Source organism: Rattus norvegicus (assembly GCF_036323735.1).
Source record: "Rattus norvegicus strain BN/NHsdMcwi chromosome Y unlocalized genomic scaffold, GRCr8 chrY_unlocalized_8, whole genome shotgun sequence".
In the NCBI taxonomy this organism is placed as follows: Eukaryota; Metazoa; Chordata; class Mammalia; order Rodentia; family Muridae; genus Rattus; species Rattus norvegicus.
The window spans coordinates 469332-484256 of record NW_026947411.1 but is presented as its reverse complement, the minus strand read 5'-3'; the positions used below and the strand labels follow the sequence as shown (position 1 = coordinate 484256).

Below are 14925 nucleotides of genomic sequence, written 5' to 3'. Positions count from 1 at the left end.
TCCCCAGCTCCAAAAAAAAAAAAAAAAAAAAGAAAAAAAAAAAAAGAAAAAAGAAAAGAACCAAAAAAAAAAAAACTAGAAGAACTAGAATTTATTACATATTTTTTTTCTCTTCTAGGGTTTGTAAATTTACAAAAACTAAGCAAATGACTTCTTTCTGTGAAATTCACATTCATGAGCTATTAAATACTAATCAAACAGCCGTGTCAACCCCCATAAACTTGGATTAAATTCTAATTGCAATCCAAAATGTTTGTAGTAAGTAAATGGGCAAATAACTTGCTGAATATACTAAATAAGCATGTAGTATAATCATAGGTTTGCTCTTTATTAAATAAGAACTCCCAGATATAACTTGGTAAATACAGATAATGAATTAAGTTTTTTCTTATATAACAGCTAATAATGCTCTGAGTAATGGCTTAAATCACAAAACCATGAACAGTAAGTAGAAATGTCTAGTGAGTTACAGGTTCTTTCAAGCATCTTGAAGTAAATCGATCTAAAATAAATTCCTTTAAAATTCTTCTAAACCCACTTATCATGAAATATTTCAAATCAGAGTTAATAATCCCAACACCTTTTCATTTGCTCAGAAAAAAGACATTAGCTTTATTTGATTCCTGCCCTCCCCACCCTCATTCTTCTACCAAAAACATCAATTTCCAACATAGCTCTCTGATATGAATATTTTTCATTATCACTGACACTACTTCCAGATAGACTTCAAAAACAGCCTTCAAATCATTCTCTGTATCATTTCATAATACATAAGTAACCAGAGTCCCTTCCTATATACATAGTGAGTTAAACAAACTTATTTAAAACTATTCAATTATTTCTAAGATATTTTCCATAAATAAAAATTTATATCTCTTATATTGTTTCTGTAAGCCCATATGCTTTATTTGCCTAAGCTTCAGATTTATTTCGTCCTCTCTTCCATCACTTAATCTATACAACCTTCTTTCACATTTACTTTTTGTATATGTCAAGCTCTTTTTCCTTATATTGACCTTATATTTATTGTAATATTGCCCGAAATATAGTTCAATTATTTTTCATCTTATTTAACTTAACTGTTACTTTCTTAGGACAGTCTCAATGAACTTATTTCTAAAATAGATTCTTGAATTATGTGCATACAATCACCTGCAACACACTGATTTATGCATTCACTTCTTTCTTTTTTCTTATATCTTTATGCAATTTTTATAAAAGAAAGCTCATAATACTTTTTATTCATTCATAATCTATACCACTATTATGGATCCCGGTACATTAATGGAGACTTATTATTTATTACATGATTCAGAAAGTTGTAAAAATAAACTTTATGCTTTTCTTCGTTTTAATGAATATGCATTCCATGCGTTGGTTAAACCATCATGAAGTAATTAAGTGAGTTGATAAATATATTAAAATTCAATTACCTAGATGACATTGTCTAAACATTTTATTTTTCAACGATAGTCTATTTCATATTCAACAGCAATGCTTTGTTGACTGAGCAATTATCTCAGTTAGGAATACATTTGACATGTAAGAATATGATACCTTATTTTAATTCATAGCGCCCATGTAAAAATGTCAGGCGCCACTCATGTGTGGTCCCATCTCTGAAGATACAAAGGGATGATCATTCCTAGGGGCTCACTGGTCACAGAGTCAAATTTCATTTGTGAGCTGTTCCAGTGAAAGATTAAAAATCAAGAGGACCCAAAGCTATGTTTCCATAGCTGAACCTGTACCTCACCTCTCTGTGCCCAGACACCACCAGGAAATGGCTGGATTTCCAGGAGTACTGACACACTCAAGATCACATTAGAGACTACCACTTCTCAGAGTCCTCAGAACCCAGGAACAGAGGGGCAGTCTGCTACAGGATACTTTTGATTTCTATCTATTCCTTGTAGCTGAACCTGTTCCACAGCTTTGGTACACAAGATGCTTCAGGAAAGAACTAGTCTCCATGGAGTGCTGACACACAGGCTTACAGGAGGATCAATCCATTGTCAGAGACAGTAAAACCAGCTAACCCCAGAGATAACGAGATGGCAAGAGGGAAGTATAATAGCCTAAGCAACATAAACCAAGGCTACATGACATCATCAGAACTCAGTTCTCACACCAACGCAAGGCTAGGATACCCTCAACAGAACAGAAAAGAAAAAGAAATGTTTGTACTTCAAATCACTTAACATGATGATGTTAAAGGATTTTAAGAAAGACATGAATAACTCCATCAAAGAAATACAGGACAACAGATGTAAAGAGATAGAAGCCCTTGTAGAGGAAACACAAAACTCCCTTAAAGAATTACAGGAGACCATAATCAAACAGGTGGAGGAATAGAACAACCCATCAGGAAAAAAATATTTAAACAGCAACAACAACAACAAAAACACACAAAAAGTGTCACTGTGGATATGGAAAACCTGGGAAAGAAATTAGGATTCAAGAATGCAAGCATCAAACAACAGAACATAAAAGATGAAAAGATTATCAGAGACAGAAGGTACCATAGAAAACATTGACACTACTGTCAAAAAATGCAAAACACAAAAACTCCTAACCCAAAACATCCCAGAAATCTCAGACAAAATGAGTCGATAAAACCTAAGGATTATAGGTATAGAAGAGAATGAAGACTCCCACTTTGAAGGGCCAGTAAATATCTTCAACAAAATTATACTACAGATGTTCCCTAACCTAAAGAAAGAGACAATATATGAGAAGTAAATAGTACTCCAAAAAATTAGACCAGAAAAGAAATTTCTCCCATCATATAATAGTCAAAGTATAAAGTCCACAAATCAAAGAAAAAATATTAAAAGCAGTAAGGCAAAAAGGTCGACTAACATAAAAAGGCAAACCTATCAGAATTCCACCAGACTTCATAAAAGACACAGATCCTGGGCATATATCACACAGATTCTAAAAGAACAAAAATGTCAGCCCATGCTACCATAAAAACTCTTAACAACATAGATGGACATATCAAGATATGCCACACAATAGCAAATTTAGAATATATATTTCCACAAATCCAGTCCTTCAAAAGATAATATATCTAATGTTCCAGAACAAGGAGGGAAACGACACCCCCACACAAAGCAAGAAAATAATCTACTTTGAAAAAACACTAAAGAGTTAAAGAAGATAGCCACAGAAACATAATTTGATATCTAACAAAAAAATTAACAGAAAAAAGCAAATATTGGTCCCAAATAAAACAAAACACCAAAGGACTCAATTCTACATAAAGAGTGTGTGTGTGTGTGTGTGTGTGTGTGTGTGTGTGTGTGTGTGTGTGTGTATATATATATATATATATATATATATATATATATATATCCCAGCATTTTGCTGCTTAAACAACACAATCCAATGACAAAGACAAATATATGTTCAGAATGAAAGGTGGGAAAAAAATTTTCCAGCCAATGTTCCCAAGAAAGAACCTGGCGTAACCACTCTAATATCAAATGAAAGAGACTTTCAAGGAAAAGTTATGAAAAATGGTAATGAAGGACATTTCATACTCATCAAATGAAAAATATACCAAGAAAAAATCAATACTGAATAATTATGCTACAAAATGAAGGGCATACTCATTCATCAATTAAACTTTACTAAGCTCAAAGCATACATAATTCCATATACAATACCACACTGTCATAAATGCACAGATCATGGAAAGAGAAACTAAGCAAGGACACAGAGAAACTAACAAGGTATGAACCAAATATTTTTAACAAATACCAATACTACCTTTCATCCTAAAACAAATAATATACCTCCTTGCCATGGGCCAGCCCTAAGATTGATCTTCTTTCTCCTGTTCGTTCTTCTTGAAGAAGCTGAGGATGAAGGGTGTTAGCTGAGGGTAAGACTTTGTCTTACGAAATATGTGGTAAGATTTTGTCTAACAAGATATTTTGGGTTGCTGTATAATAATAAGTTTACTTATCTAAGTTTAAGTTACTAAGTTTCTGTACCTGATTTACTTATCTATGTCCAAGTCACTATGCTGTGCTAGTGTAACTGGTCTGCCTTCTGAGACCAGAAACTGCAGTATCTGGCACTTACCACCTCATTCTGAAACAGCAGGAGATAAAGTAGAGGATTACTTGCTGGAGCCTTTTCCATTTTGTCCTTATGCTTTTTGCTTGACAGGCTAGGGAGAAGCTTGGAGCCATCAACATCTATTAAACCATTAGAAGTGCATAGCAATTACAGAATTAAAAACTTTTACATAGACAAATATGCATAAACATATAATTTCACACCTGGATTCAATAAATGTGCATTGATACATTTCCACTGAAATTCAGCTGGGCCCAAATTTCATGCAATCTCACAATTACATTATTTTTTTCTTTTTTATTAACTTGAGTATTTCTTATATACATTTCGAGTGTTATTCCCTTTCCCGGTTTCCGGGCAAACAACCACCTCCCCCCTCCTCTTCCTTATGGGTGTTCCACTCCCAACCCTCCCCTCATTGCCACCCTCCTCCCCACAGTCTAGTTCACTGGGGGTTCAGTCTTAGCAGGACCCAGGGCTTCCCCTTCCACTGGTGCTCTTACTAGGATATTCATTGCTACCTATGAGGTCAGAGTCCAGGGTCAGTCCATGTATAGTCTTTAGGTAGTGGCTTAGTCCCTGGAAGCTCTGGTTGCTTGGCATTGTTGTACTTTTGGGGTCTCGAGCCCCTTCAAGCTCTTCCAGTTCTTTCTCTGATTCCTTCAACGGGGGTTCTATTCTCAGTTCAGTGGTTTGCTGCTGGCATTCGCCTCTGTATTTGCTGTATTCTGGCTGTGTCTCTCAGGAGCGATATACATCCTGCTCCTGTCGGTCTGCACTTCTTTGCTTCATCCATCTTGTCTAACTGAGTGACTGTACATGAATGGGCCACATGTGGGGCAGGTACTGACTGGGTGTTCCTTCAGTCTCTTTTTTAATCTTTGCCTCTCCCTTCCCTCCCAATGGTATTCTTTTTCCTCATTTAAAGAAGGAGTGAAGCATTCACATTTTGATCATCAGTCTTGAGCTTCGTTTGTTCCAGGGATCTAGGATAATTCAAGCATTTGGACTAATAGCCACTTATCAATGAGTACATACCATGTATGTCTTTCTGTGATTGGGCAGGATGATATTTTCCAGTTCCAACCATTTGCCTACGAATTTCATAAACTCGTTGTTTTTGATAGCTGAGTAATATTCCATTGTGTAGATGTACCACATTTTCTGTATCCATTCCTCTGTTGAAGGGCATCTGGGTTCTTTCCAGCTTCTGGCTATTATAAATAAGGCTGCGATGAACATAGTGGAGCACGTGTCTCTTTTATATGTTGAGGCATCTTTTGGGTATATTCCCAAGAGAGGTATAGCTGGATCCTCAGGCAGTTCAATGTCCAATTTTCTGAGGAACCTCCAGACTGATTTACAGAATGGTTTTACCAGTCTGCAATCCCACCAACAATGGAGGAGTGTTCCTCTTTCTCCACATCCTCGCCAGCATCTGCTGTCACCTGAGTTTTTGATCTTAGCCAATCGCACTGGTGTGAGGTGAAATCTCAGGGTTGTTTTGATTTGCATTTCCCTTATGACTAAAGATGTTGAACATTTCTTTAGGTGTTTCTCAGCCATTCGGCATTCCTCAGCTGTGAATTCTTTGTTTAGCTCTGAACCCCATTTTTTAATAGGGTTATTTGTTTCCCTGCGGTCTAACTTCTTGAGTTCTTTGTATATTTTGGATATAAGGCCTCTATCTGTTGTAGGATTGGTAAAGATCTTTTCCCAATCTGTTGGTTGCCGTTTTGTCCTAACCACAGTGTCCTTTGCCTTACAGAAGCTTTGCAGTTTTATGAGATCCCATTTGTCGATTCTTGATCTTAGAGCATAAGCCATTGGTGTTTTGTTCAGGAAATTTTTTCCAGTGCCCATGTGTTCCAGATGCTTCCCTAGTTTTTCTTCTATTAGTTTGAGTGTGTCTGGTTTGATGTGGAGGTTCTTGATCCACTTGGACTTAAGCTTTGTACAGGGTGGTAAGCATGGATCGATCTGGATTCTTCTACATGTTGCCCTCCAGTTGAACAAGCACCATTTGCTGAAAATGCTATCTTTTTTCCATTGGATGGTTTTGGCTCCTTTGTCAAAAATCAAGTGACCATAGGTGTGTGGGTTCATTTCTGGGTCTTCAATTCTATTCCATTGGTCTATCTGTCTGTCTCTGTACCAATACCATGCAGTTTTTATCACTATTGCTCTGTAATACTGCTTGAGTTCAGGGATAGTGATTCCCCCTGAAGTCCTTTTATTGTTGAGGATAGCTTTAGCTATCCTGGGTTTTTTGTTATTCCAGATGAATTTGCAAATTGTTCTGTCTAACTCTTTGAAGAATTGGATTGGTATTTTGATGGGGATTGCATTGAATCTGTAGATTGCTTTTGGTAAAATGGCCATTTTTACTATATTAATCCTGCCAATCCATGAGCATGGGAGATCTTTCCATCTTCTGAGGTCTTCTTCAATTTCTTTCCTCAGTGTCTTGAAGTTCTTATTGTACAGATCTTTTACTTGCTTGGTTAAAGTCACACCGAGGTACTTTATATTATTTGGGTCTATTATGAAGGGTGTCGTTTCCCTAATTTCTTTCTCGGCTTGTTTCTCTTTTGTATAGAGGAAGGCAACTGATTTATTTGAGTTAATTTTATACCCAGCCACTTTGCTGAAGTTGTTTATCAGCTTTAGTAGTTCTCTGGTGGAACTTTTGGGATCACTTAAATATACTATCATGTCATCTGCAAATAGTGATATTTTGACCTCTTCTTTTCCGATCTGTATCCCTTTGATCTCCTTTTGTTGTCTGATTGCTCTGGCTAGAACTTCAAGAACTATATTGAATAAGTAGGGAGAGAGTGGGCAGCTTGTCTAGTCCCTGATTTTAGTTGGATTGCTTCCAGTTTCTCTCCATTTAGTTTAATGTTAGCAACTGGTTTGCTGTATATGGCTTTTACTATGTTTAGGTATGGGCCATGAATTCCTATTCTTTCCAGGACTTTTATCATGAAGGGGTGTTGAATTTTGTCAAATGCTTTCTCAGCATCTAATGAAATGATCATGTGGTTCTGTTCTTTCAGTTTGTTTATATAATGGATCACGTTGATGGTTTTCCGTATATTAAACCATCCCTGCATGCCTGGGATGAAGCCTACTTGATCATGGTGGATGATTGTTTTGATGTGCTCTTGAATTCGGTTTGCCAGAATTTTATTGAGTATTTTTGTGTCGATATTCATAAGGGAAATTGGTCTGAAGTTCTCTTTCTTTGTTGTGTCTTTGTGTGGTTTAGGTATAAGAGTAATTGTGGCTTCGTAGAAGGAATTCGGTAGGGCTCCATCTGTTTCAATTTTGTGGAATACTTTGGATAATATTGGTATGAGGTCTTCTATGAAGGTTTGATAGAATTCTGCACTAAACCCGTCTGGACCTGGGCTCTTTTTGGTTGGGAGACCTTTAATGACTGCTTCTATTTCCTTAGGAGTTATGGGGTTGCTTAACTGGTTTATCTGTTCCTGATTTAACTTCGATACCTGGTATCTGTCTAGGAAATTGTCCATTTCCTGAAGATTTTCAAATTTTGTTGAATATAGGTTTTTATAGTAAGATCTGATGATTTTTTGAATTTCCTCTGAATCTGTAGTTATGTCTCCCTTTTCATTTCTGATTTTGTTAATTTGGACGCACTCTCTGTGTCCTCTCATTAGTCTGGCTAAGGGTTTATCTATCTTGTTGATTTTCTCAAAGAACCAACTTTTGGTTCTGTTGATTCTTTCTATGGTCCTTTTTGTTTCTACTTGGTTGATTTCAGCTCTGAGTTCGATTATTTCCTGCCTTCTACTCCTCCTGGGTGTATTTGCTTCTTTTCGTTCTAGAGCTTTTAGGTGTGCTGTCAAGCTGCTGACATATGCTCTTTCCTGTTTCTTTCTGCAGGCACTCAGCGCTATGAGTTTTCCTCTTAGCACAGCTTTCATTGTGTCCCATAAGTTTGAGTATGTTGTATCTTCTATTTCATTAAATTCTAAAAAGTTTTTAATTTCTTTCTTTATTTCTTCCTTGACCAGGTTATCATTGAGTAGAGCATTATTCAATTTCCACGTATATGTGGGCATTCTTCCCTTATTGCTATTGATGACCAGTTTTAGGCCGTGGTGGTCCGATAGCACGCATGGGATTATTTCTATCTTTCTATACCTGTTGAGGCCCGTTTTTTGACCAATTATATGGTCAATTTTGAAGAAAGTACCATGAGGAGCTGAGAAGAAGGTATATCCTTTTGCTTTAGGATAGAATGTTCTATAAATATCCGTTAAGTCCATTTGGCTCATGACTTCTCTTAGTCTGTCGACATCACTGTTTAATTTCTGTTTCCATGATCTGTCCATTGATGAGAGTGGGGTGTTGAAATCTCCCACTATTATTGTGTGAGGTGCAATGTGTGTTTTGAGCTTTAGTAAGGTTTCTTTTACGTATGTAGGTGCCCTTGTATTTGGGGCATAGATATTTAGGATTGAGAGTTCATCTTGGTGGATTTTTCCTTTGATGAATATGAAGTGTCCTTCCTTATATTTTTGATGACTTTTAGTTGGAAATTGATTTTATTTGATATTAGAATGGCTACTCCAGCTTGCTTCTTCTGACCATTTCCTTGGAAATTTGTTTTCCAGCCTTTCACTCTGAGGTAGTGTCTGTCTTTGTCTCTGAGGTGTGTTTCCTGTAGGCAGCAGAATGCAGGGTCCTCGTTGCGTATCCAGTTTGTTAATCTATGTCTTTTTATTGGGGAGTTGAGGCCATTGATATTGAGAGATATTAAGGAATAGTGATTATTATTTCCCTTTATATTCATATTTGGATGTGAGGTTATGTTTGTGTGCTTTCATTCTCTTTGTTTTGTTGCCAAGACGATTAGTTTCTTGCTTCTTCTAGGGTATAGCTTGCCTTCTTATGTTGGGCTTTACCATTTATTATCCTTTGTAGTGCTGGATTTGTAGAAAGATATTGTGTAAATTTGGTTTTGTCATGGAATATCTTGGTTTCTCCATCAATGTTAATTGAGAGTTTTGCTGGATACAGTAACCTGGGATGACATTTGTGTTCTCTTAGGGTCTGTATGACATCAGTCCAGGATCTTCTGGCCTTCATAGTTTCTGGCGAGAAGTCTGGTGTGATTCTGATAGGTCTCCCTTTATATGTTACTTGACCTTTTTCCCTTACTGCTTTTAATATCCTTTCTTTATTTTGTGCGTTTGGTGTTTTGCCAATTATGGGACGGGAGGTTTTTCTTTTCTGGTCCAATCTATTTGGAGTTCTGTAGGCTTCTTGTATGTCTATGGGTATCTCTTTTTTTATGTTAGGGAAATTTTCTTCTATGATTTTGTTGAAGATATTTACTGGTCCTTTGAGCTGGGAGTCTTCACTCTCTTCTATACCTATTATCCTTAGGTTTGATCTTCTCATTGAGTCCTGGATTTCCTGTATGTTTTGGACCAGTAGCTTTTTCCACTTTACATTATCTTTGACAGTTGAATCAATGATTTCTATGGAATCTTCTGCTCCTGAGATTCTCTCTTCCATCTCTTGTATTCTGTTGGTGAAGCTTGTATCTACAGCTCCTTGTCTCTTCTTTTGGTTTTCTATATCCAGGGTTGTTTCCATGTGTTCTTTCTTGATTGCTTCTATTTCCATTTTTAATTCCTTCAACTGTTTGATTTTGTTTTCCGGGAATTCTTTCAGGGATTTTTGAGATTCCTCTCTGTAGGCTTCTACTTGTTTATTAATGTTTTCCTGTGTTTCCCTAAGTGTGTTCCTGTCTTTCTTGAAGTCCTCCAGCATCATGATCAAATATGATTTTGAAACTAGATCTTGCTTTTCTGGTGTGTTTGGATATCCCATGTTTGTTTTGGTGGGAGAATTGGGCTCCGATGATGGCATGTAGTCTTGGTTTCTGTTGCTTGGGTTTCTGCGCTTGCCTCTCGCCATCAGATTATCTCTAGTGTTACTTTGTTCTGCTATTTCTGACAGTGGCTAGACTGTCCTATAAGCCTGTGTGTCAGGAGTGCTGTAGACCCGTTTTCCTCTCTTTCAGTCAGTTATGGGGACAGTGTGTTCTGCTTTCGGGCGTGTAGTTTTTCCTCTCTACAGGTCTTCCGCTGTTCCTGTGGGCCTGTGTCTTGAGTTCACCAGGCAGCTTTATTGCTTCAGAAAATTTGGTCTTACCTGTGGTCCTGAGGCTCAGGTTCGCTCGTGGGGTGCTGCCCAGGGGCTCTCTGCAGCGGCAGCAACCAGGAAGACCTGTGCCGCCCCTTCCGGGAGCTTCTGTGCACCAGGGTTCAAGAAGGCCTTTGGCTTTTTCCTCTGGCGTCCGAGATGTGTGTGCAGGGAGCAGTCTCTTCTGGTTTCCCAGGCTTGTCTGCCTCTCTGAAGGTTTAGCTCTCCCTCCCACGGGATTTGGATGCAGAGAACTGTTTATCAGGTCTGTTTCTTTCAGGTTCCGTCGGTGTCTCAGGCAGGGGTCCTTCCGCTCCTGGGCCCTCCCCCAAGGGAGCCCGGAGGCCTTATACAGTTTCCTCTTGTGCCACGGATGTGGGCAGGGGTGAGCAGTGTTGGTGGTCTCCTCCGCTCTGCAGACTCAGGAGTGCCCACCTGACCAGGCGGTTGGGTCTCTCTCTCACCGGGTCTGGGAGCAGATAGCTGCTGCGGGCCGGGATCCGCGGGTGTGGGACTTCCGGTAAACACAGAACGTGCCCGGTCCTAGAGAAATTCTGCTTCCGTGTGTCCCAAGCTCACCAGGCAGCTTTCTTGCAGCAGAAAATTTGGTCTTACCTGTGGTCCTGAGGCTCAGGTTCGCTCGTGGGGTGCTGCCCAGGGGCTCTCTGCAGCGGCAGCAACCAGGAAGACCTGTGCTGCCCCTTCCGGGAGCTTCAGTGCACCAGGGTTCCAGATGGTCTTTGGCTTTTTCCTCTGGCGTCCGAGATGTGTGTGCAGGGAGCAGTCTCTTCTGGTTTCCCAGGCTTGTCTGCCTCTCTGAAGGTTTAGCTCTCCCTCCCATGGGATTTGGGTGCAGAGAACTGTTTATCCGGTCTGTTTCTTTCAGGTTCCGCTGGTGTCTCAGGCAGGTGTCCTGCCGCTCCTGGACCCTCATGATTAATCTTTCTAAATAGCTTACCTAAATCCTCACCTACAATGATTCTAGGTGCAGAGTTAATGCATAATCCTCCATCTTAACAAATCAGGCAGCAGAAAAAAAAAACAACAAAAAAAACAAGCACTGTAACAATTTTCAAAGTTCACTTAGTACAGTGCTGTTACTATGGTAACTAAGGCAGACTACTTCTTTGAAAGAATCACATCAGAGTCTAAACAAGGTCATGTCATGGTCTTTTACTATTTTTTCCTCACAAATGTTTCCTTTGCAACAGCCTCAATAGAACAGTATCTAGATAATTAGTAATTTTGACTAGATTCTTTTGTCTCAGTAATTACTTTTAAAGACTTTGTTTTTTAGGACACTGTCCAATAAAGTAACCTAACTAGGGCTGCGGCGATGGCTCAACTGGTAGGACGTCTGCCTAGCAAACTGAAGCCCTGAGTTTGATATCCATCACCATATAAAACTGGTTATGTTGTTGTTGCACATTCCTCTAATCCCAGCACTTAAGAGGGAAATAGAAGGAAGGGAGTCGGAAGTTCAAAGTCATGCTCGCTACATAATGAATTTGAAGCTAGTAAGACCTATGTGTGGCCTAGCCCTGTCTTTTTTTAATTTTTATTTGAGACTTGCACATTTTGTTTTGTTTTGTTCTGTTCTGTTCTGTTTTTTGTTTTCTCCCTCGAGACAGGGCTTTTCTGCGTAACTCTGGCTATCCCGGAATTCTCTCTATAGACAAGGGTGGACTCAAATTCAAAGATCTACCTGCCTCTGTCGGGATTAAAGGGATGCACTGTTACCACCTGACATGAGACCCAATCTTAAAGAAAGAAAAAAGGGAAGGAAGGGAGGAAGGGAGGAAGGAAGGAAGGAAGGAAGGAAGAAAAGAAGGAAGAAAATGAAACCTGAACACGATTCAACGTCAAAATTTTGCAATGCCAAGTTCTTGAATTTTTGGTACAAAAATTATTTATGTATCCAATATGTAGCAATATTAAAATATATTTAAAACTTTAGGGATATGATAAACAAAATTAATAAATGGCCAAACCATTTTTCTCTCCAGGGAATTCATGCAGCATGTACACCTATAAAGTCTATACCATGATTTCAGGACAATTCTTACAATGATTATGTGAAGTAAAAGATGTAGCAATGTGTAAGACAAACACAGCCATGACAAATGGGGTCAAGGGAAACAGGAGAAGGAAGCAGAATTACCTCTTACACTGCATGGTGGGGCAGAATGAGCCCCATGGCACAGTGACCACATGGCCCATCACACTCAGACCCCTGAGAACGAGCCTGGTATCACAAAATAAAAATAAGGAGCCAGGCAGGGTTAATCACTTCTGTAATCCCAGAACTTGAGTGGTTATGGCAGGAGGATCAGACCTTCACGGTCATTCTCACCTGCATGTCCTCTGAATGTCAACTTTTATTTGTGGCCTAGCAAGCTGTGTGAGAGTTTTGTGCTAAGGGTTTTACTGATCACTGCTTACACAAAATAGTATAATTGAAGCCTTTCAAAAATATGTGGTTTTAAACCTCCATAAATTTACCACTTTAACCATTCCTTAGTATATACAGTTAAACAAACCTCTATAATTTTAAATCAGATATAAGGAAACTTCTCTTAGTACCTTGTAATGAAAGAATAATGTAATCTGATATTTTTTTGTTTTTGAGAAAAGAATATAATTATATATATATATATATATATATATATATATACATATATATATATATATATAACAGATAAGTCATCAATGCATCAAATATATCAATGTAAAACTGTACCAATTTAAACTATACTTGAATAGGAAATATATGTATTTACTAGTACAGGACTGCTTCATGTATAGGTAAATTATGTTGGCTCAAAGTTCTGTTCACATACCCCAGCCCCCTGAGATACTGGGGACAAAGCATCCATTTCCTCATAGTCCAACTGTTCAAACTCAGAGGTCAGAAAACAACCTGATGGAGGTAGTTCTTTTTCTCTACCATCGTGCTCAGGGACTGAACTCAGGCTGTCAAGTTTTGCTTCAGGTGCCTTTACTTGTGAAGCCATTTTTACTGGCTCATCCCAACCTTCTTTGTAATTCTTCTTACATCGTGCTAAGGACAGACCACAGAGTTCTATGAATTAGAGGTAAGCTATATATTACTTATTTTGGGACAGGATTTTATTATGCGGCCAGGTTGGCCTGAACTCACTCTGTAAATAAGACAGGCTTGGACTTGTAATCCTTTTGGGTTGTTAAAGGTCTTTATGTAAACATAAGTTCCTCAAGGCTGAGTCTCAATAACGAGCTTCGTGATTGAAGATGGTGTGAAGAACCTAACCAGACTACCTTAGACTTTCCCTTTGAAAGTCACTCACTGTTCACTCCTTTATCTGAATGGGCCTGTGACTATCCAAATCTGTCAAATGTTTTCTCTGTGTGTGGGAAGCTTGGCATCAGTGTCTTCCCAGGCATTCTCCACCCTATTTTTTTTGACAAGGTCTCTGATTGAATCTGCAGCTCAATGATACCATAATAGGAGTGGCAAGTAAGTCACAGTGTCTATCTCCCCAGAGCTCGAGTTATAGGTGTTTGCTGCCTTTCACAGCCTTTACATGGGTGTTGGGGACCAAATTCACTACAGCCCTAAAATGTATGCTCAGCAGGGCACCATCCTTTACCAATCTGAAAGCTAAACATGTTATCAGACATCCTAGATCTATACAGAGTTCCACTTGTTTTGCTGTAGCCTGCTTATTGGCAGTGATCATCAATGTGATAAATGCACTTATTTATGTTTCTCTTTGTTTTGTATCAATTAAAATATTATGTAATCACCTCCAGTGGTTATAACCTGAGTCTGTGCTCCCAGGCTACTAGCACTTAGGTTTGCCTCAAGAATTAACTATTCCTTATTTCCTGAGGTAAGTGCTGTATTTTGTGTCAATAGTACCTTCCAGCAATTTTAACTTCCTAATAAATATATTACTAGTATAATCTACCCCAGCACTCATTTATATCTAAGACAGGAGGCAGATGTTTCTGATAATTTAGTAAAAGAAGCCATATCACATCTTTTTTTCCAAATCAACTGTCAAATCTATAAATCAAGGTGCATACTGGTATTGAGTACTGGCATTCCTTAGCAAGAACTAAAATTATGGAATTCCTGTGGATGTGTTTCCTTCACTGAGGTACTCAATTAAATTCTAACACTTAACAAGAATGGCTACATTTATCATTACTATTCTAGCACAGACCCTATGTCATACTGTGAAAGTTCAGGGACACCAATATCACGGAACTAACAGTGACCTCATCTGACATGGCATCAGATACATATTACAGCAACAGTAGTTTTGTACTTCTGAATATATCTCCCAATAGAGCCGCACAGAAAAGTTTACTGAGAACAATTTACGTGCGTATTTAAAAAGCTCTTTACTAATCTGCATTAGTCAAAGCTCTTTGCACTTTGTAAGGTGTGGGCTGATACTCTCTACTCAGCAGACAAAGAAGGAATACATTTTAGTGCAAGGATGGAAAATCACTTACAGTTCATCGGAAATGGTAAAAATTCAAACTGAGTGTCTGCATTTGGTTCTAAACTTAAAAGACTTTTTTTTCTATTCCCAACAGAAGATCAGTAGCAAGTCATAGCAGGATTCCATAGAAATGAGAAACTGAAGCGATCAGAGAACT

The 14925-nt window shown here is 38.4% G+C and overlaps 1 long non-coding RNA gene across 1 annotated transcript in view; it reads right to left on the bottom strand.

Annotated features, from left to right (window-relative positions):
* Positions 1 to 4446, bottom strand: part of LOC134484790 (uncharacterized) — a 31236-nt gene extending 26790 nt beyond the window's left edge. Inside the window, exon 1 of the long non-coding RNA XR_010062584.1 lies at positions 4093 to 4446. This is a non-coding gene — a long non-coding RNA (uncharacterized LOC134484790). The remainder of the gene's footprint in view (positions 1 to 4092) is intronic.
* Between the last annotated feature and the right edge of the window lie 10479 nt (positions 4447 to 14925).